The sequence below is a fragment of the Oryctolagus cuniculus genome, chromosome 10, assembly GCF_051225735.1.
Source record: "Oryctolagus cuniculus isolate XC-2025 breed Fujian yellow rabbit chromosome 10, ASM5122573v1, whole genome shotgun sequence".
Lineage (NCBI taxonomy): Eukaryota > Metazoa > Chordata > Mammalia > Lagomorpha > Leporidae > Oryctolagus > Oryctolagus cuniculus.
The window spans coordinates 66,425,943-66,448,706 of NC_142876.1; the positions used below are offsets into that span (position 1 = coordinate 66,425,943).

At 44.0% G+C, this 22,764-nt stretch overlaps 1 protein-coding gene and 1 pseudogene across 6 annotated transcripts in view; both read right to left on the bottom strand.

Moving 5' to 3' along the window:
• LOC108177126 (ankyrin repeat domain-containing protein 12-like) overlaps positions 1 to 22,764 on the bottom strand; it is an 85,908-nt gene that overhangs the window by 12,717 nt on the left and 50,427 nt on the right. For 3 of the 6 annotated variants that reach the window (XR_016214642.1, XR_016214641.1, XR_016214644.1), the window contains exons 2-3: positions 10,096 to 10,295; positions 249 to 1,897 (exon numbers count right to left, since the gene is read on the bottom strand). The gene's annotated coding sequence lies outside the window, so the exon portion shown is untranslated. Of the gene's footprint in view, positions 1 to 248; positions 1,898 to 10,095; positions 10,296 to 21,116; positions 21,200 to 22,764 lie in introns of those variants that run through there. The other 3 variants (XR_016214643.1, XR_016214640.1, XM_089305897.1) reach the window with 3 other exon arrangements.
• LOC138844052 (uncharacterized) lies at positions 16,058 to 17,311 on the bottom strand (annotated as a pseudogene).

The following is a 22,764-nucleotide window of genomic DNA, read 5'->3' on the forward strand; positions in this document are numbered from 1 at the left end:
TGGGAAAGCAGTAGAGAATGGCTCAAGTCCTTGGGCCTCTGCACCCACGTGGGAGACCCGGAAGAAGCTCCTGGCTCCTGGCTCCTGGCTTTGGATCAGCACAGCTTGGGCCATTGTGGCCAGTTGGGGAGTGAACCAGCAGATGGAAGACCTCTCTCTCTCTCCCTCTCCTTCTCTCTATGTAACTCTGACTTTCAAATAAATAAATAAATCTTTAAAAAAAGAAAATATTTTCTGGACTTAAGTTATTTTAAATATAATTTATCATTTTAATTACTTTTATATAATAAAAATACATATTCACAGATAAGTATTGGAAAAAGTATTAGAGAAAAAAGTACAAAGAAGAAAATAAGCATACCCACAAGCTTACTCTCAGATGTAATAATTTTAAAAATCTAGTATAGTTCTCCCCATCTTGTTTAACCTGTTTCCTCTACCATCTCAAATAAAAACAATTTCTTACATCATGACGTTATTCTACATGATAGTATTGTACTAATCCAATATACCACAATTTATTTCAATAAGCTCATACTACTGGAAATTTAGGGTATTGCTAGTTTTAGATATTGGAAACAATGCTGCTAGAAGTATCCTTGCAACCAAGTCTACATGTGTACAACCACAACTGAATTTCTAACATAAATCCTTAGAAGTGGAAGGCTTAGATCAAAGGGAAACTGTATTTTTAAAGCTCCTGATAAATGCCATGTTTTCCTCCAGAATGGGTGCTGTGCATTTTAAGTCCCATCCTTTAAAGCAGGTGCTATATGTCACTCCTTTCCCCCCTCACACCAAAAAGAGAAATCAATTACAGACATATTACTAGGGCTACCAGTACAAACAAAACAATATTTAGGAAACAGAAAATACAGAAATATAATTTTATGAAACATGGCAAATATCTTTTCAAATAAAATACCAGAGCAAGAACTCACAAATGGAAAGATCAACTGGCATAGCTACATAAAAAATGAAAACTCTAGTACAATAACGCTATAGTGAACATTCAGCATTGCTGCTCCTCCACACACGGAGGAGCCCCACTGGACCGGACGCTTGTTGTTCCCTTTTTTACAAGTCTTTTCTATAGTAAAGTAAGAATGAGCAAACAGCGAACTCCCAAAGCAAGAATGAGTAGAAAGGAGAAAGAACAAAGCAACGAACTTCCCCATGAACTCTCCAACGCACTCTCCAACCAACCCACACCACCGTGCTGTCTCTCTTCTCCTTTATAGTCCTCTCCACCAATCCATGCTCCGCCTGTCCACGTGTCCAGCATGCCGTTCTCTTCCAATCAGAGGATGAATCGGCTCCTGCAGCTTCTAGTAGTCAAGATGAATCAGCTGTGTAAAAGCTGGTTACTCCTTATCAGCGCCATATAGTGGCAGGCGGGCTTCGCCTCCCGCAGGAGACGGATTCTGCCTCCCACAGATCCCTCTTCTTTTTATTTTTTGTGGCGTGGATACGTGCCTGTCCAGTGCGCCCAGCGGCAAACACTCTGCTCACCCGCCATCAAGGATGCAGGAAGCATGTCCTGCCCTCTGTTTTAGGCTGCCGGAGTTGCCCGCAGGTGCTTACCTGTCTTTTGACTATCGGTTCAACATGCTCATCACCTGTTTGATGACAACCTCTGACTGCCGTTGTCGTTGAAGCAGCTTCAACATTACACGTTCGCAGCCTGTATAAAATTTGGCGTGATCTTCATGCTATTGACTGTCTTGTTTATCATGGTACTTCAGGGTTCATTGAAAATGTCCCATATTCCAAGGATCCCAGGGATTGGTTATTCATTGTTTCCTTCCTCAAATGGCGTATTTTCTTCTAGCTCCTCTGCTGGTAGGTTCACCAAGCGAATTCTTCTCTCGGGGGTCCATATTGGTTGTGCCGCACCCTGCAGAGAAAAACAAACAGTGCCTCGTACCCTTCTGAGTAAGGGGAATGGGCCTTTACATTGGTTATCCTGTAAATCCTCCCACATTACCCACTCTATTGATTCCTTATCAGCTGATTGAGCATGCATTTCTGCAGGTGTTTTGCTGTTCTTCTTCTTGTTCAAAAAATTAATTGTATAAAGAGCTAAGGCCAAAGCATCCTTATTGGATGCGGCCATTTCCCCTATTCCCCCTTTTTGTTTAATTATTAAATTTTTTAAATATAAGTGAGTGCATTCTACCACAGCTTGCCCTTGTGGATTATATGGAATACCGGTAATATGGGAGATTCCGAATTCTTTCAAAAATGCAGCAAAACGAGCTGATGTATACGCTGGGCCGTTATCCATTTTGATCACATGAGGAACTCCCCAGGCTGCAAAAGCCTGCAAGCAGTGTTGGATTACTTGTTGTACTCCTTCTTTATTCATAGCTGTGGCCATAACTATGCCTGAATATGTATCTACAGTGACATGAACACAGCTTTGTCGCCCAAAAGAAGGAATATGTGTAACATCCATCTGCCAGATATGTCCTGGTTTAAGACCATGGGGATTGGCTCCTGCAGGAATCTTTGGAACTATGGCAACAACGCACTTTTCGCAGGACTTAATAATACCTTCTGCTTGCTTGCAGGGAATATTAAATTTAAAACTTAAAGTGTAGGTGTTAACATGCCATTTAGAGTGATATTCTTTAGCTTGTTCCAAAGCGGTGCATGCAAACAAGAATCTTGAATAATGATCAGCCACCATGTTACCTCGAGTAGCTGGGCTGGGTAAATTAGAATGTGCTCTTATGTGGCCTATGTAAATAGCATGCTCTCTCTGATTTAATAACCCCTGAATTTCGCTTAAATAAGAATACACTGAGGAGGATTTAAGAATAAGGCACAGTGTAGCGAGCATCTGAACTGCATTCACCACATATGCGCTATCAGACAAAATATTCATGGGTGCGCTCTGTCTGCGTAATACTGCCGCGATAATGGCTAATTCTGCATGTTGCGGAGAAGGGGATGCTGTTAAAACAAAATATCATTGATTGCCAAATATAGCTGCTCCTGTTCCGCCTTTAGCTCCATCCGTAAATACGGTAACTGCCCCTTGAATTGGATCCCTTCGCACCTTCTGCACCCGTTTTATTGAAACCTCTGTGCAGAAGTTAACAAATGGATGGCGAGGGTAGTGATTGTCAATCTCTATTTGTAAAATGAGAACTATGTGTGTCCACTGCCAGCATTCCCTTGTAAAGGCTTCTACTGCCTCTTGAGCAAAGGGAACTACACATCGCTTTGGAGTCTTCCCTGCAATTTCTGTCACCTTTTTTATTGCTGTTAATATCAAACCAGCCACTGCAATGCCTTGGGTGTATAGTACAAGCGGTGCATGTGAATGTGGGTATACAAACAGCAAGGGTCCTCCTTGCCAAATGACTGTGAAGGGATACAGCTGTTCCATAAAAATTAATATTTCTAGGGCTTGTTGTGGATCACATCTTTCCATCTGCATTGCTTTAATTTGTTTTTCGATTTTCTGTAACGTCAAGCGGGCTTCTTTTGTCAATCTACGAGGGGAATCAAGCTGGGCATCTCCCTCTAAAATATTAAATAATGGCATCATATCTTCAGTGGTTAATTTACAATAGGGCCTCAACCAATTTAAATTGCCACATAATTTTTGGAAATCATTAAGGGTCTGCAACCCATCTATTGCAATTTCAAATTCTAACAGAGTCACCTTTTCAGAAGTTACTTTAAGTCCTAAGTACTGTACTACTTCCCCTTTTTGTATCTTCTCTGGCGCTACTTGTAACCCAACTTTTTCCAAATATAATAGCAGCAGCTTATATGCTTCCATAAGGTGACTTTCATTCTCAGCCATTATTAACAGGTCATCCATGTAATGTAAAATTTGTACTTCTGGATACTGTTGTCGAACAGGCTCCACCGCCTGATCAACATACAGCTGGCATATGGCAGGACTGTTAGTCATTCCTTGGGGAAGCACTTTCCATTCATATCTTTTATCAGGACCCTGATGATTAATGGAAGGTACGGTGAAAGCAAATCTCTGAGTGTCTTGTTCATGTAAAGGTATGCTAAAAAAGCAGTCCTTAAGATCGAGTACTATTAATGGCCAATGCTTTGGGATCATAGAAGGAACTGGAAGTCCGGGTTGTAATGCCCCCATGGGTTGCATCTGCTGATTAACAGCCCGTAAATCATGCAACAACCGGTATTTCCCTGATTTTTTCTTTATCACGAATATTGGCGTATTCCATAGGGAGGTTGATGGTTGCAAATGGCCTGCCTCTAATTGTTGTAACACTATATCATTTACCGCAGCCAGCTTTTCCTGGGTAAGGGGCCACTGTGGTATCCACTTTGGCTTGTTGTCCAGCCATGACAATGGCAGCGGCTGCATCTCAGTGGCCCCCACGAAAAACCCATGTCCTGTCTTTCAAAGTCACTTTTGGGCTGGGCTAGGTCCCTTCTGCCTTCTCCTCTGGAGCCTAATCCTCTCTCCTGATACCTCTTTTTATACATAATACGCCGTCCTGGAGAACTCTAACTGGTCTTCATTGATTAACGTCAGTCCCATTTGTTCCAAAATGTCTCTTCCCCATAATGTGATGGGGAGTGCACTAACATAAGGTTGCACATTTCCCTTGTTCCCTTCTTGATCCTGCCAACGAAGCACCTGAGCACTCCTTGATGGTGTCATGGCTGTACCTAGGCCTACTAAAGTATTATCTCCTGGCTGAAGGGGCCATGACTTCAGCCAATCATTTTCCGAAATTATACTTACATCTGCGCCCGTATCTAGCAGGCCCTGAATCGACTTTCCTCTAATGGTTAAGGTCCATAGAGGTCGATCTGCTAAAGACATGGATAAGGCTGCAAATTTCTCCCCTTGGGGTCCACGAACATCCTGTGCTCCAGTCATAATCAGCATCTGAGCCACAGGTTCCTCTGGCTTAATTTGTACAATGCCCTTTGTGGATTGTAGCAGCACCTTTAACTTATCAAAGGGTAATTGGACAACCCCAGTAATGACCATTAGACCTCTTAGAGCATTTGTTGCCTTTCCTATAATTATTCCAAGTCCCTTCTGCCCGGCCGAAACTGTTTCTGCTATCACCTCTATGGCTCGTGCTCCCATTTGAGGTGTCAGTACCGAATACCTGGTGGCTCGTAACTGAGCAGTAAATACTTGGTTTCTGTATTGTTGGGACCACCCGGCACCCACCGATTGTTTTGGCCCCGGGGTGCAGGGGCACACCTTCCATTTTTTGGCTGTTGTCCATATACACCTGGTCTTTTTATGGGGCCCAGCCATTTGGCACCCTCAGGGGATTGCCTGCCCTATCTATGCATTTTAGAATAACATTCACTGACCCAATGGTTCCCTCTTCTACAGCATGGGCAAAGGCCTGGTCTTACCGAGTTCTCCATGCCCTGCTGATCTTGGGCTGGAAATTTCGCCCTACATTCCCTCATTAAATGCCCTTCTCTACCACATTTAAAGCATTTTCGTCCCCTCATATCTCGTCTAAATTGTCGGGTCATTGCTACTGCAGCATGTGATCCAGAAGCCACATCATCCATGACATCCCTACAGATTTTCAAAAAGGTAGGGATGTCCTTATGCTGCCATGGTCTAAGAGCTTCACGACATGTTTTATTTCCTTGTTCATATGCCAATCTTCTGACTAAGGGCATAGCTTCCTCCACAGTTTCAAAAATATTTCCCGCTGCTTCCATTAATCTGTTCATGAAGTCAGCGTAAGGTTCGGTAGAGCCCTGCACTATCTTAGTCAAGCTGTGTCTTATCTCACCTTTTCTGGGTACCACCTTCCAGGCTCTTCTTGCTATCTCTTACTTGTAAAAGGACAGCTGTTGGTAGTCAGGCCTGATCATCGGGATTGGCAAATTGCCCTTCTCCATTTAACATTTCCTCATCCCATGCTTGATTCCCTGCTCTATAGTTCTGCTTTGAATATTCCCGAGCAAATTCTCTATAAGCAGCTAATCATAAGAGGAAGTCACCCCCGCCTAACACCGCATTTACTAAGTTCCTCCAATCCTCGGGTATTGGGCCTTGCTGTCCTACGTTATCAAGGATTGCCTGTGTAAAACTTGCATGGGGACCATACAGTTGTATTGATTGTTGCAATTCAAGTAATTTGTGATCAAGAGGCGTCCAACTCCTATTTCCTTGCTGATCTTGAATTGCAGGGAACACCTGGTCTGGTTCCTGGTATTGCTCCCAAGCAGGTTTTTTATAAACAGCTCCCCTTTGCTTGCTTTTGGTTCTTGGCCTTTCTATCTCTTCCTGCATTCCTACTCCCTCCATCATTCCTTCTTCCTCCTCCCACTCTTCTTCAATCTCATGTGGAAAAAAAAGGGCTTTTCTTTACAGGAGGAAACTTTGACAGTACTAATGGGTGATATCGGGGCAGCGATTCATCCTTTATTGGTTGAATTTGCCAGCCTTGTAGAGCCAGGATATATTCTTGGCATCTCTCTCCGGGGCGAGTTTCCCTCTTCAGCTTCCTCCTCCCACCCACCCCCCCGCCCCCCGTAGTCCTTCTTTGATTTTTTTCTCACTTGTTCGTTACAATAGCTGCTCACCTGGCTGCCCTGCCATGATTCTTCCTGCAACTCACTCCCCTCATTAAGCAATAATTCGATCCCTTCCGTGGGGTCCTGAAGTGCTTGATCAATGAGTTGCCACAGCCTTAGCACGTCTATCGATTCCCCAGCTGCACGCAATTGCTGTCCCACCCGTCTCCACTGCTGTAGAAACCAGGGGGACATCTCTGCAACTGCTCTTGCAAATGCACAAAATTTCCTCCCCACTCGTTTCCCTCGCTTAGAAGAAAAGCTGCGAGGAGGTGGGGAGCAGGGAGAGAGAGAGAGAGAGAGAGAGGAACCACATTCAGCCCATAATGGATGAACTTCAGGGAGAAATAGAGGATGGTGCCCAGCATGAGGAAGAAGACGTAGCCAGCGGGCAAGGAGTAGCCAAAGAACTCCACTGTCTGTACCGTCCATGACATGTTGGAGCGGCAGGACCGCGGGAAGACCGAGTCTCCCAGGCATCCCCAGTAAATGCCTCTTTCCTAGCTTCTATTTTTCTTCCCCTGCGGCTTTTTGCCTGGGTTCTCGCTAGCTTCTCCCTGGCACTTTCCGTCCGGCTTTTTTCCTAGGCTCTCCCTAGTCTCTCTCCGGTATTTTCCAGCTTCTTCCCCCCGTCCAGATCCGAGTCACTGCACATTTGCTGCTCCTCCACACGCGGAGGAGCTGCACCGGACCGGATGCTTGTTGTTCCCTTTTTTACAAGTCTTTTCTATAGTAAAGTAAGAATGAGCAAACAGTGAACTCCCAAAGCAAGAATGAGTAGAGAGAAATGAGAAAGAACGAAGCAACGAACTTCCCCACAAACTCTCCAATGCACTCTCTAACCAACCCACACCACCGTGCTGTCTCTTCTCCTTTACAGTCCTCTCCACCAATCCATGCTCCGCCTGTCCACGTGTCCAGCATGCCGTTCTCTTCCAATCAGAGGATGAATCAGCTCCTGCAGCTTCTAGTAGTCAAGATGAATCAGCTGTGTAAAAGCTGGTTACTCCTTATCAGTGCCATATTATGGGAGGCGGGCTTCACCTCCTGCAGGAGACGGATTCTGCCTCCCACACAGCAAAAGTCACAGACAGTGAAAATCTTTACATATATGACAAAGATACAATTTAGACTACATAAAGGACTTTGTTAAAAAACAGCACCAAATCAAATGCAAACGAGCAAAGGACTGGATCTGGCAATTCACAAGGAGCTAGGTGCATTGTCACTACTATAACATAACTATAATTACATACTGATCATGGAAAACCAAACTATTTTTTCATTTGTCAGATTGTTATTAATTAGGTTGATATGCCTAAGTTTAGTGAGGAAATGAGAAAAATAGCTCTTTGATATACTCCTGATGGTACTATAAAGTGACATAGGATTTCCTGGTCAGCAATTTGCCATTATTTCAAAAATGTTAAATATGTACCTCCTTTGATTCAGCAGTTTCCATTCTACTGGAACACTTCATGTTTGGATAAGGGTGCTTACTATACTGTCTATGTAAATCCATGTTATAAAATAGTATGCAGCTGTTAAAAATGAAAGGTATCCATATATCATATATAAATATATATGCACACATAGACATAGAGAGATATGTATACGGCATTAAGGCAGTGTGGGAAGTAAGCTCACCAGAGAGTGGACTCAGACACAATAAGGTCAGGCTTTGTTAACTACCTTGAGAAGACAGGTGACCAACTCTGCCAGGACAGGTGACTGGCGAGCAGGCACCCAGAGCAGCGGGAGCAAGGCATTCATTCTGTGCTGTGCAAGCCCCTCCCCCGGCTCCTCACTGGCTGAGGACCGTGTCGGTCAAATCTCCTGGACGTCCTGTAAGACGGGGCAGTATGGGAACGGACACCCAGCAGAAATGCTGAGCCGTCAGGTGGGGAAAGAGGACTGGCTAGGGCATTGGTTGCTGATCAGGAGAAGAAAGGGGGAAAGCATTTTACAGTAAATGACAGCTGTTTGCTCAGAGCTGTTCTGGGAATAGAAACTTTGTGGTTGGGCCATTTGAAACCGGGGCGCCTGCACCCTACAGGGTTGAGCACAATTTCCTGTTTTGTGCAACTGCTGTGTGCAGGCAGAGGACTGTGAGATGGAGGCCTGGACTGAGATGGAGTTACTTTTTACTTACTTAAGCCTCTTAGTTTTATTATTTGAAAATAGATCACCCAATATTTTCTTACAGGCAGTAGGTAGAACTATACACTGATACGGATGGAATAATTCCATCTGTTTAAACAAAAAGCCTATACATAGGCAATGTTCAGTTTTATGTACGATAATGAAAAATGTACTAAAGGATAACCTCCAGATCATTAACAAGTCTACAGAACAGCAAGACATTGGCAGGAAACAGAAGGATATAGTATACTCTGAAATGAAGGGGCAGGGGAGGAGGGGAAGAGGCATTGTGGTGCAGCAGGTTAAATCACCACCCACAATGCCAGCATCCCGTGTGGGCACCAGTTTGAGTCCTGCCTACTCCACTTCCTGTTCGGCTCCCCACTAACACACCTGGGAAATCTGTGGGAGGTGATAAGACCCTTGAGCCCCTGCATCCACATGAGGGACCTGGACAGAGTTCCAGGGGCCTGGCTGCAGCCTGGCCTGGCCCTGGCCTTTCCAGCCGCTTGGGGAATGAACAAGCTGATGGAAGCTCTTGCTCTATATATCTCTCTCTCGCCCCGCCTCTCTAACATTGCCTTTCAAATAAATAACCGCCCCCCGCCAAAAAAAAAAATTAAGGGGAATTTCTATATTATTCTCTACAAACTTTTACTGTTTGACTGATTTTACAGTAGGAATGTACTGGTATGCTATTTGAGTCATGAAAATGAAAATGAAAATGACAACATAACTCAGTGAATTCTCATGCTCACAGTAATAAATGTTCAAAAAGAATTTTGACTGAACTACTTGGAAAATATTATATATTTAAACTCATCTAAATAGATCCCCTAAATTGGATGAAGAGCTACAAAATGTCAACTAAAATGTAAGTGCAATACATACAGATCTGAGTAATTATTGACGTGAAATTACAGCAGACATCAAGGTTTTATGTACACAACCCAAAAGATTTATAATAAAGAATACTAGAGGGGCCGGCGCCGTGGTTCACTTGGTTAATCCTCCGCCTGCGGCGCCGGCATCCCATATGGGTGCTAGGTTCTAGTCCCGGTTGCTCTCTGCTGTGGCCCAGGAAGGCAGTGGAGGATAGTCCAAGTGCTTGGGCCTCTGCACCCACATGGGAGACCAGGAGGAAGCACCTGGCTCCTGGCTTCGGATCAGCACAGTGCCGCCCACCATTTGGGGAGTGAACCAACGGAAGGAAGACCTTTCTCTCTGTCTCTCTCTCTCACTATCTGTAACTCTACCTATTAAAAAAAAAACTGAATACTAGAATATATCCTTTCAGCAAAAGGAATAAAATAAAGTAGATGAAGCTGTAATCAGGATGTGTTTAAAGTTTGAATTTCTGAATATTAGTCTGGAATTAACCATTCTTACCTGCAAAATCTTTCACATTCACATTTGCCTCTAAACTTATTAATTCTTTGATTGCTTCACATCTCCTTGAATAGCTGTCATGTGTGAACGAGTTTCACCATGTTCATTTCTTTTATTAACTTTATCTTTCTGTAGAGATGAAGAACTGGGAGCTTTCTTCCGGGCTGGTGGTGTTTGTGATGGATGACTTGGTGTGGAATCTATAACAAAGAAAAGTTAACAAAAGTTCTAGGCTACATATTTCATATACTTGTAGTGTGCTAATTTTCTGGAACACAGGGAATACTTCACAATCCTAACAACCCAAAATTGATTATACAGTAATTGGATTTTACATGAGTAAGTTGACCCAAATACATGAAATAAATCTTCCTTTTGGGTTGTCAAATATCATGAGCCAGTTTTTAAAACTGTTACTCTATCAACTCATAAAATTAGGTTGTAATACTATAAAAGTGAATAATTTGATAAACTGCAAAAAACATGTCTTTCCTGGGCTACTATTCTAAGACCTAGATGCAATGAAATTGATGGCTGGAGTTCAGACGTTGGCCTCAGACAAAATATTAGAGTTCTGTTTTTATATTAAGTACAAATTAAAGTCATAGATTATTTTAGTGTAAAAATTAACCTTAGGAACTGCAAGAGAGGCCATCATTGTGGCATGGCAGATAAAACCGCCACCTGCAACACTGGCATTCCCTATGGATGACAGTTCATGTCCCCACTGCTACTGATCCAGCTCCCGGCTAATGGCCTGGGAAAAGCAGTAGAAGATGACCCAAGTCTTTGGGCCCCTGCGCCCACATGGGAAACCCAGATGAAGCTCCTAGCTCCAGGCTAGCCCAGTCCTGGCCATTGTGACCTGAATCAACAGATGGACAATATCTCTGCCTCTTCCTCTCTCTCTGTAACTCCAATTTTCAAATAAATAATTTTTTAAAAGATCTACAATATGGCCAGTCTTGAAAAAGACCTGTAAGGCCGGCGCCGTGGCTCAGTAGGCTAGTCCTTCGCCTGCAGTGCCAGTATTCCAGGTTCTAGTCCTGACTGGGGCGCCGCATTCTGTCTCGATTGCTCCTCTTCCAGTCCAGCTCTCTGCTGTGGCCCAGGAATGCAGTGGAGGATGGCCCAAGTCCTTGGGCCCTGCACCTGCATGGGAGACCAGGAGAAGCACCTGGCTCCTGGCTTCAGATCAGCACAGTGCGCCAGCCACAGCACACCGGCTGCAGCGGCCACTGGGGGGTGAACCATGGGAAAGGAAGACCTTTCTCTCTCTCTCTCTCTCTCTCTCTCACTGTCCACTCTGCCTGTCAGAAAAAAAAAAAATCTGTAAAATCTTTGATTCTTACATTTTAATTTTTCTTCTAGTTTCTACATCAAAAACAAGAAAGACCAGATGATGCTAGACCTCCCTCCCCTATTTCAAAACAAAACAAAACAAAAAAAAAACTCAACCACTCTCTTCTTTTCTCTTTAATCTTTACTTATTGGAAGGATTGCAAGACAAATCTGATTGAGAGATTGAGAGAGAAAGAGAGAGAGAGAAGGAAGATCTATTTACTAGTTCATTCCCCAAATACAACAGCCAGGGCTGGGCCAGTTCAAAGCTGGGAGCCAAGAACTCAATCTGAGTTTCCCATATGGGTGGCAGGGGCCATCACCTCCTGCCTCCCAAGGTGCACATTGGTAGGAAGCTGGAATGGAAAATGGAGCTGGGACTCAAAACCAGGTACTCCAATAAAGAATGAAGTTTAACTGCTAAGCCAAAATGCCTACATCTCAACTAGTTTCTTAATCAATTAAGTATTCCAGATATATACATATATATAGTGTTAATTTTGAAAAAAATTATCCAAAATAATGTTCCATCATCTTTGCAAACATAATCAGAACTCTAAAGAAGTATCAGCCTTGGGGCCAGCGCTGTGGCATAGCGGGTAAAGCCGCCGCCTGCAGTGCTGGCATCCCATCTGGGTGCTGGTTCGAGTCCCGGCTGCTCTACTTCCAATCCAGCTCTCTTCTATGGCCTGGGAAAGCAGTAGAAGATGGCCCAACCCCTTGGGCCCCTGCACCCATGTGGGAGACCTGGAGGAAGCTCCTGGCTTTGGATTGGCACAGCTCCAGCTGCAGCCATCTGGGGAGTCAACCAGCAGATGAAAGATCTCTCTCTCTCTCTCTCACTCTCTCTGCTTCTCCTCTCTCTGTGTAACTCTGACTTTCAAGTAAATAAATAATTTTTTTAAAGTATCAGCCTTTCAAAAATAAGAAAGAAGATTAAGGTGCACCTCTTAGATTGTAAAATACATTGTCTCAATAACACCTTCCCATTTAAATATGTTTAGAATATACACGCCATAAAAACAAGGACCTTGTCATATTCATTACCATATGTCAACTTCTTAGAAGATTTCTTGGTATAAGACAGTACTCAAGAAACATTAGTTGATATAAAAATTGAGTTTTATTATAACCTCTTATAGTCAGATTATTAAGAAAACTAGCTTGTAGAATTCCATTTTTTAAGATGCATTTATTTACTTATTGAAAGAGTTACAGAGAAAGAGAGAGGAAGAGTCAGAGAGAGAGAGAGAGATATTCCATCCGCTGGTTCACACCCCAAATGGCCTCGATGGCTGGAGCTGGGCTTATCCAAAGCTAGGAATCAGGAGCTTCTTCCAATGTTCCCAAGTACTTGAGCCATCTTCCACTGCTTTCCCAGGCCTATTAGCAGGGAGCTGGATCCTAACTGGAGCAGCTGGGACTTAACAGGCTGCTGTTCAAGTGAATATGGGATGCTGGCATTGCAGGCAGTGGCTTAACCTGCTAAGCCACAGCACAGGCCCCTGATGAATTTCTCAAAAAGAAAAGGACTTATCTATTATCTTGATCTAAATGTTAACCAACTCTAAACTCCAACTATATTTTGGCAAAATACTTGATATTTCAAAAGGTTTCTACTCCAATTTTATAAATATTAATGAAGGTAATTGATATTTATCTTTAAATTAAAAGAACCAACTGGAAAACATGATAGTATAAATTTATATTGCAAAAACAAAGTATAGCAGAAATAAATATATATTTGGATGTTTATGCCTACAAATCCCTGGAAGCACAAATAAGAAATTGTTAATCGTGGTTACCTCTTGACAGAAGATCATTGGATATGATCAAGGGTCTTTTACTGTCTTATTGTATTAATTCTTTCTTCTATTAAGGACAAAGTTTCAAAGTATAAAAAAAATTTTAAAAAATTCTATATATTAAATCTAGCTCAAAGTCAACATTTAACAGAGTCATTTGAAGTTTTAAATCTGTAAATTAATAAAACCATTGTGGAAATCATTACGGAGGTGCCTCAACAAACTAAAAACAGAATTACCAAGTGGCCTGGCGATCCCACGACTGAGTATATACCCAAGGGAAATGAAATCACTCTGTTGAGATTCTTTGTATTCCTATGTTAATTCCAGCACTATTCGCAGCAGCTGAGAAACTGAAGCAACCTGTGTGTCCATCAGTTGATGAATGGATAAAAAGAAATGTGGCACATACACAGATTCAGCCACAAAAAGGGATGAAATCTGGGGTGGGCACTTGGACTAACAGTTAAGACACCATGTGGGAGACCCTTATCCTATATTGAGTGTCTAGGTTCAAGTCCCAGCTGGGCTCCTGATTCCAGGTTCCTGCTGATGCACACACCAGGAGGCAACAGACAATGGCTCAAAAGTTGGGTCCTCGCCACTCATTTGGGAGATGGGTTTGAGTTCCCGGATTTCAACTCTTCCACCCCTCCAGAGTTTCAGCTCTTTGTTTCCAATCCAACTTCCTGCTAGTGTACCTGGGAAGGCAGTGGATGGTAGCCTGAGTACTCAGGCCCCTGCCACCCACGCCGGATGGAGTTCCTGGCTCCTGGCTTCAGAATAGCCCAACCCTGGCTGTTGCAGTCATTCAGAGGGTGAACCAGCAGACAGAAGATCCCTCTCTCTGTGTGTCCCCACTCTGTCTCTCAAATAAATAAATACTTCTTAAAAAAAGAACTACCAACATGCAACATGGATGAATTTCACAAACATTCTGACCAAAAGAAGCCAGACACAGAAGAATACAGACAGTATGATTCTATTTATGTGAAGTTCAAGCACAACAAAAACTCATCTACGGTAAAAGAGATCACAACTGAGAATTAACTAAAGGAACCATTGGGTGGAGGTAATGTGGGAGAAATGGCGTCTAATGTTAACCCAGGTCCTTGTCTTTTACTTAAAAAGCATCTAAATCCAGACACATATATGGTGCATAAAATGATAAAGTTTATTCAAAAGGTAAGAAAGCTTTAAACACACCCACACACACAGATGCACACACAGATGGGCATAGTTGAAGAGTGGAAGAGAGTGGGTCAGAGACAGAAGAGGTAGGGGAAGCGAAGCCAAGAGAGGGGTACACCATCAGCTCCTCCTGACCTGTCTCTTGACTGAAGAGAACAAGCACCTCCCAGCACCTCCTTTTATGGGAGATTTATGACACCTCCATAAAATTCCACGTGGAGCTTAATATGCATACTTTCCTAGGTCCCTGATGAAAATAAGGCATCCTGGGAAGAGGGTGTCCTGGCAAACAGGATAGTATTGCATGAGGCAGGGCCTTGAGGTTTGTGCCGCCAGCTCGGCTAGCTACCTTACCCCCTATATCAGAGGGGCTATCACACACGTGTACACATTCAGCAAAACTCACTAAACTGGGGCCAGCATTGTGGCGTACCCAGTAAAGCTGCAGCCTGCAATGGCACTGGTTCATGCATCTGGCTGCTCCACTTCTAATCTTGCTCCCTGCTGATGGCCTGGGAAAAACAGCAGAAGATGACTCAAGGGCTTTACCCCGGCTACCCAGGCAGGAGACTTGTAAGAAGCACCTGGCTCCAGCCCACTCCAGCCCCAGCCATTACAGCCATCTAGGGAGTAAACCAGCAGATGTAAGATCTACCTCTCTCTCTCCCTCTGTCTCTGCAACTCTTTCAAATAAATAAATAAATCTTTTTTTAAAAAAAAAAAGTCATTAAATTGTATAGTTAAGAACTGTGCATTTCACAAGTATTTTAATCTCATAAAATTTTTAAACAAACATTAAGATTTAAAACATGTATGCATTTTTTAAATATTACATGAGGTTTTCTTTTATTTAGAAGATCATTTACAAAACTCCCTATCTAAAGATGTACTTTCTGTCACAGAGCTGTATGCGTTAAGTGCTTGGATTTCCATTCTTACATGTAAAAGTCAACTACATTGCCCAGAAATTTAGCTGAACTTGTTTTGATCTTAATCTTTTCCACATTGAAGATTTAAATAGGTCATCAGAAAGCATCAGGTTTGATTACAACCAAGTACTGGTGTTACAAAAAACGTTCTTAGAAAGAGAAGGTGACAGGAGGAGGTAGCAGTGTTCTGTAAATTGCTGCAACCTTGTAACAAAGACAAAGGGAAGCCAAGGCCGGAGCACCAGGCAGCATCTACATGCGCTGCACTGCACAGCCAGGACACCTGGGCCTGGGGCACTCCTCGGAGCCCCCACTGCCGGCTGACCCCACAAGTGCTCCCACTGGACCAGACCCAGACTCAGGCGCTAGGGAACTGTTCATTGATTTGTTCACAGTCAGGAATTCAAGCTCCAAAGCTATGGCCTCGGTCCTGTTCCACACCACACCGGCCGTCTCCGAAATGAGGCAGCAAACCCAGAAATGCAGAGCCATCTGAAGCTGTTCAAGGCTCTTGCCAGCTCTGCACGTTTATGAATTCACCGAGTGAGATAAAGTGCCAGACTCGAGGCTCATTCTCACCATGAACTGGAGGGTGGTGGGCAGCCCGGCTTCTCATCATGTTACACCGGGCGTCAGAGAAACAAAAGCAGGAGACACGAAACACATGACACGGGATCTGGCAAAAGCCTCAGCAGTGCTGTCCGGCACCACCACCTGCGACCCGGCAGACAGTGCCCGTGCCAGGCTCTGTGAGCAGAGCGAGCTGCTTTGGAGAGTCTCCAGTTGCCTTCGACACAGACTGCCCTCTGGTATTCCACATTGCTCTTCCAGGTCTTACGCTTCCCACTGGGAGCCTGCTGGGTCCCCAATAATGCACCTGGGGATGGTGGGGAGGCGGGAGCACCCTGAACAGGACGGGGAGGAAGCTGCAATTGTACCGGTGCCCTGGAAGCAAGGCGCCTCCACCCAGGCACGCTCATCACCGCCGCGTAGAGACAAGACGCTGTCTGGCTTGTCATTTTCTTGGGAGCCACAGCAATACAGAACTCGACATGCAGGTGGGAAGAGAAGCACTGAGGAAACCAAAGACACGCCTGGAGTCTGGCCAGTCTTGGCCACAGAAAAGGCCAAGGAGAAAAAGGAGCAGCACCAGAACCGGGCACGCGCGCAGGGGCCGCCCTCGGTCCTCTCCCAGAAAGCTGCGTGCCCTGCCCCGCCGCATCGTTCCCTCCATCCGGTCCCTCCCACACAAGTGCATTCTTGCCCCTTGGGGACCACTTCCTCTCTGGGCCTGGCTCCCCCAAGATAACAGAGTTGGGATTGGCGACTTGATTGAGGAGCGTTGCGACCGTTCAAGGTTTAAGCCAGTGTCAGGGTCTCTGAAGTCCATATTGGGGCCGCGCAGGGGAGGGCCATCTCTGAAGCGGAGAGCCCGTTGGCCGGTCCCGGGGCAATGGCCTCCTGAGGAGTCATCCCCGAAGCCTCTGTCATCCGGTCCGCCTCTCCAGAATCCAAAACCACCTCTGTCTCGTTTTCTGCCTTAGGTAATGTCCAGACAAAGTGACCAATCACCCAACAGTGCACCTGTACCATCGTAAGTCAGAGCTTCCTTAAGGGACACCACCTCATCGCATTCTACACAGCAGAATCCTTTAAACTTGGCTGTGTCTTTGTCTCTGGCTAGCCGTACACTTTTTATGCTGAGATCCTTGAAGACCAATCTATGTCACCTTGAATCTTTTTAAAAGGTAGAGTACGCCGTGGGGGAAGGGAAGAGGGGCTCTGTGGGCAGCTTGTGGGCCCCATCTGCCTAGGTATCAGCATCTGCCACATTTTTACCTTAACTAGTTATAAACAGCCTCAAAGGGAGGACATTTGGTGCAACTTTCATCCCACAGCAGAGTGTCTCGGTTCACGTTCCAGCTCCACTCCTGCTCTGGATTCCAGTTTCCTTGCTAATGGACATCCTGGGAGGTAGTAGTTGACATAGTTGGGCTCCTGCCACCCATGTGAAAAGCCCAGTTTCAGTTCCAAGCTCCTGGTTCAGTCTGGCCCAGCTCTTGCTGTTACAGGCATTTGGGGAGTGAAACCTCTCTCTTTCAAATTTAATTTTTTTAAGTCTCAAAATTAAAAAAAAAAAAAACTATCACTAAATTACCTTTCTTAAATTAATTAATTTATTTGAGAGAGTTATGGAGAAGGAGAGACAGAGAGGTCTTCCATCCGCTGGTGTACTCCCCAGATGGCCGCAACAGTCAGGGCTGAGCCAGGAAGAAACCAGGACCCAGGAGCTTCATCCATGGGTGGCAGGGGCCCAAACACTTGGGCCATCCTCCGCTGCTTTTCCCAGACTGGTAGCAGGGAGCTGGATTGGAAGTGGAGCAGCTGAGACATGTACTGGTGCCGATATGGGATGCTAGCACTGCAGGCCACAGGTTTACCTACTATTCCACAATGCTGGCCCCTAAATTACCTTTTACAAAGATCATCACCTCAAAAACAAAAGTATGCCAGCTCTGTTTTTCCTTTTGTTTGCAAATTCTGAGCAAGGACTTTGTCAAACTAGAATATAGATCACCATTATCTCCTCAATACCTACCACTATGCTTGACATACGGGGATGCTAAATGTGTGATCGTTGATGTTTCTTAATAACTCATCCACAATGTTTCTAATTTCTAGGTCATTTACTAATTTTTATGATCCTGTATACTAAACATAAATGTTTATTTTTATTTGCTACGTGTTAAAAAAAAATAAAGAAACCAACCGGCGCCACGGCTCACTAGGCTGATCCTCTGCCTGCAGCGCCAGCTCCCTGGGTTCTAGTCCTGGTTGCTCCTCTTCCAGGCCAGCTCTCTGCTGTGGCCCAGGAAGGCAGTGGAGGATGGCCCAGGTCCTTGGGCCCTGCACCTGCATGGGAGACCAGGAGGAAGCACCCAGCTCCTGGCTTCGGATTGGCGCAGCGCGCCGGCCACAGAGCCAGCCATAGCGGCTATTTGGGGGATGAACCAATGGAAGGAAGACCTTTCTGTCTCTCTCTCACTGTCTAACTTTGTCTGTCAAAAAAATAAAAATAAAGAAAAAAGAAAGAAAGAAACCAAAACCCATCCGCTTGGGGTAGGCACTGTGATGCAGCAGGTTAAGCCACTGCTTCTGATGTTAATATCCCGTATCAGAGCACAGGTTCAAGTCCTGGCTTGCTCTGCTCCTGAGCCAGCTCCCTGCTAATGCTCCTGGGAAGGCAGCAGAAGATGGCCCAAGTATTTCCAACTCTGCCACACATGCAGGAGACCAGCATGGATTTCGTGCTCCTGGGTTTGGCCAGGCCCACACCTGGGCTAGCACATCCATCTGGGAAGTAAACCTGCAGGTGAAGACTGCATCTCTCTGTTCTCCCTCTCTGTCGCTCTCCTTTCAAATATACAAATAAATCTTGAAGGAAGGAAAAAAAAAAAAGTATCCATTATCGTGAGACCATCTTGATATAGAAAATAAACATAATTTAAAGGTAAGTACTTTAAATTATATAAACTTAGCCTAAAAGGAAACCTATTGAGAATAATTTAATTTTATCATGAACTTCAGGGTAAAATACTCCATCTCAAAGAGTGGCATTTAGAAACTTATTGTAGTACTGTTTTAAAGAAAATCAAAATACAGAGGCAAAGAATAACTAAGCTATTAGAATTACTAATAGAAATGTTAATAAACTAATCACTGTATGTTAATTATAAACTAAGATCTCTATAACTTCATTTTTAACAATAGTTTCCCATTTTTTCTGATACAGAAACTTTTTTCAAAATAAAAAAATCCTAAGTACTATCTCTCCCCATGACAATAGTTGGATTTAAATACTAGTAACTGAAATGACAAACCTATGATGACTTTTGAATACATTTTATTATGTATTACAAACATGCAAATCTACTATTTACTTAATGCACATACAGAGCTCCAGTTACCTACAGAGATTCACAGCCCAATCCATTTTTCCAGAGTTTCCCTCATTTTAGGCTTGACTACTACTTTACAGAAAGTATCAAATAACTCACTAGAATGGATTCTCTTTCAAATTATTTCCAATCTTGAGATTATAAGATTCTGGAATAATGAATACTTCTAAAAAGAATTTGGAGGAACCAGAGCTGTGCCATAGCAGGTAAAGCAGCCGCCTGCAGTGCCAGCATCCCATATGGTGCTGGTTCATGTCCTGGCTGCTCCGCTTCTGATCCAGCTCTCTCTGCTGTGGCCTGGGAAAGCAGTAGAAGATGGCCCAAGCCCTTGGGCCCCTGCACCCAGGTGGGAGACCCAGAAGAAGCTCCTGACTCCTGGCTTCAGATTGGCGCAGCTCCAGCCGTTGCTGCCAATTGGGGAATGAACCATCAGATGGAAGACCTCTCTCTCTCCTTCTCTCTGGCTCTCCTTCTCTCTCTGTGTAACTCTTTCAAATAAATAAATCTTTTAAAAATTAAAAAAAAAAAAAGATGCAGGGGCCTGCACTGTGGCACAGTGGGCTAAGCCTCTGCCTGCAGCACCTGCGTCCCATATGGGTGCCAGTTCAAGTCCCAGCTGCTCCTCTTCCAATCTAGCTCTCCGCTAATGGCCTGGAAAATCAGTAGAAGATGGCCCAAGTGCTTAGGCCCCTGCACTCATTGGGAGACCCAGAAGAAGCTCCTGGTTCCTGGCTTCAGATTGGCCCAGCTCTGGCCACTGCAGCCATTTGGGGAGTGAACCAGCAGATGGAAGACTCTTCTGTCTCCCTCTGTCTGTAGCTCTACCTCTCAAATTAAAATAAGCCTCACAGTGGTGGTCGCCTCTGGGCAAGGAGTGGGGGTACAGAATAAAGGCACATGAAGGATTTTTTTCCAGAATTTTTACCACACTTTGAATCTTATACTAGCTACAACAAAAATCATCAAACTGTAAATTTAAACAGCGGTCATTTTATTCTATGTAGCCACATCCGAATTTTTCAAAATTATTACTACATGGGCCCTATCCCCAGAGATTCTAATGTATTTGCTCTAGTTTTCTTTAAAGCTCCTCGTGTGATTTTTCTTTTAGATTTATTTATTTGAAATCATTGTTACAGAGAGAAGAAAGTGAGAGAGAAAGAGAGAAACTCCTATCTGCTAGTCCACTCCCCAAATGGCCATAATGGCCAGGGCTCGATCAGGCAGAAACCAGCAGCCAGGAGCTTAATATGGGTCTCCCACATGGGTGCAGGGGCCCAAGCACTTGAGCCATTGTCCGCTGCTTTCCCAGACACATTAGCAGGGAGCTGGATCGGAAGTGGAGCAGCTGAGACTCGAACCAGCAGCCTCATGGGATGCTGACATTGCCGGCTGCACCTTTCCTGCCTCTGCCAAATGCCACCGCCCTCTCCCCCTCAAGCCTCTGCCATGTGATGCTAATGTGCAGCCAAAGCCGAGAACCACTGCTTTAGACTCTGGAGTGTAGGGCAGAACCAGAAGCCAGAAAGCCCTGCTTACAAGCTCAGGGCTTCCAATCAGCTTTTAGTTGTCAGCTCTTAATCACGAACAGACAACCAAAGATCACCAGACCTGTGAGAAGGTTCTCTACTGTTGGGACGACACTAAACAGAAGAAAAGTAACTGGGAAAAAAACTATGCACGGAATGAAAGTTTAAAAGAATTATCTTTAACATTCTCAGACAGGTAAGAGACAGCTATGGCAAGAAAAGAGAGGGAGAAAGAAATGACTGAGGAGGAGAGGAAGCGGAACCTACCAGTCCGCAGAAGGGTGACGGAGCAGGTGATCTGGCTCACTCGCTGAACCCATGATGGGCTCAGGACCTCAGCATCCAGGTCACTGGGGGAAAGGCATGGGCTCAGAAGAACAGTAGTGGCTTTTATTTTTAACTTTTATTTAATGAATATAAATGTCCAAAGTACAGCTTATGGATTACAATGGCTTTCCCACCCGTAACTTCCCTCCCACCCATGACCCTCCCATCTCCTGTTCCCTCTCCCCTTCCATTCACATTAAGATTCACTTTCAATTATCTTTATACACAGAAGATCAGTTTAGCATATATTAAGTAAAGATTTCAACAGTTTGCACCCACACAGAAAATAATGTGTAAAATACTGTTTGAGTACTAGTTATAGCATTAAATCACAATGTACAGCACATTTAGGACAGAGATCCTATGTGAGGAGTAAGTGCACAGTGACTCTTGTTAACAAATTAACACTCTTGTTTATGGTGTCAGTAATCACCCTAGGCTCTTGTCATGAGTTGCCAAGGCTATGGAGGCCTTTTGAGTTTGCTGACTCTGATCTTATTTAGACAAGGTCATAGTCAAAGTGGAACTTCTCTCCTCCCTTCAGAGAAAGGTACCTCCTTCTTTGATGACCTGTTCTTTCCACTGGGATCTCACTCACAGAGATCTTTCATATAGGTTTTTTGGTGGTGGTTTTTTTTTTTTTTTTTTTTTTTTTTTGCCACAGTTTCTTGGCTTTCCATGCCTAAAATACTCTCAGGGGCTTTTCAGCCAGATCTGAATGCCTTAAGGGCTGATTCTGAGGCCAGAGTGCTGTTTAGGACATCTGCCATTCTATGAGTCTGCTGTGTATCCCGCTTCCCATGTTGGATCGTTCTCTCCTTTTTTATTCTATCAGTTAGTATTTGCAGACACTAGTCTTGTTTAAGTGATCCCTTTGACTCTTAGTCCTATCATTATGATCAATTGTGAACAGAAATTGATTGCTTGGACTAGTGAGATGGCATTGGTACATGCCACCTTGATGAGATTGAATTGGAATCCCCTGGCACGTTTCTAACTCTACCATTTAGGGCAAGTGCGATTGAGCATGTCCCAAATTGTACATCTCCTCCCTCTCTTATTCCCACTCTTATATTTAACAGGGATCACTTTTCAGTTAAATTTCAACACTTAAGAATAATTGTGTATTAATTACAGAGTTCAACCAATAGTATTAAGTAGAACAAAAAAATACTAAAAGGGATAAAGTATTAAGTTGTTCATCAACAGTCAGGGCAAGGGCTGATCAAGTCACTGTTTCTCATAGTGTCCATTTCACTTCAACAGGTTTCCTTTTTGGTGCTCGGTTAGTTGTCACCGATCAGGGAGAACATATGATATTTGTCCCTTTGGGACTGGCTTATTTCACTCAGCATGATGTTTTCCAAATTCCTCCATTTTGTTGCAAATGACCGGATTTCATTGTTTTTTACTGCTGTATAGTATTCTATAGAGTACACATCCCATAATTTCTTTATCCAGTCTACTGTTGATGGGCATTTAGGTTGATTCCAGGTCTTAGCTATTGTGAATTGAGCTGCAATAAACATTAAGATGCAGACCGCTTTGTTTACCAATTTAATTTCCTTTGGGTAAATTCCAAGGAGTG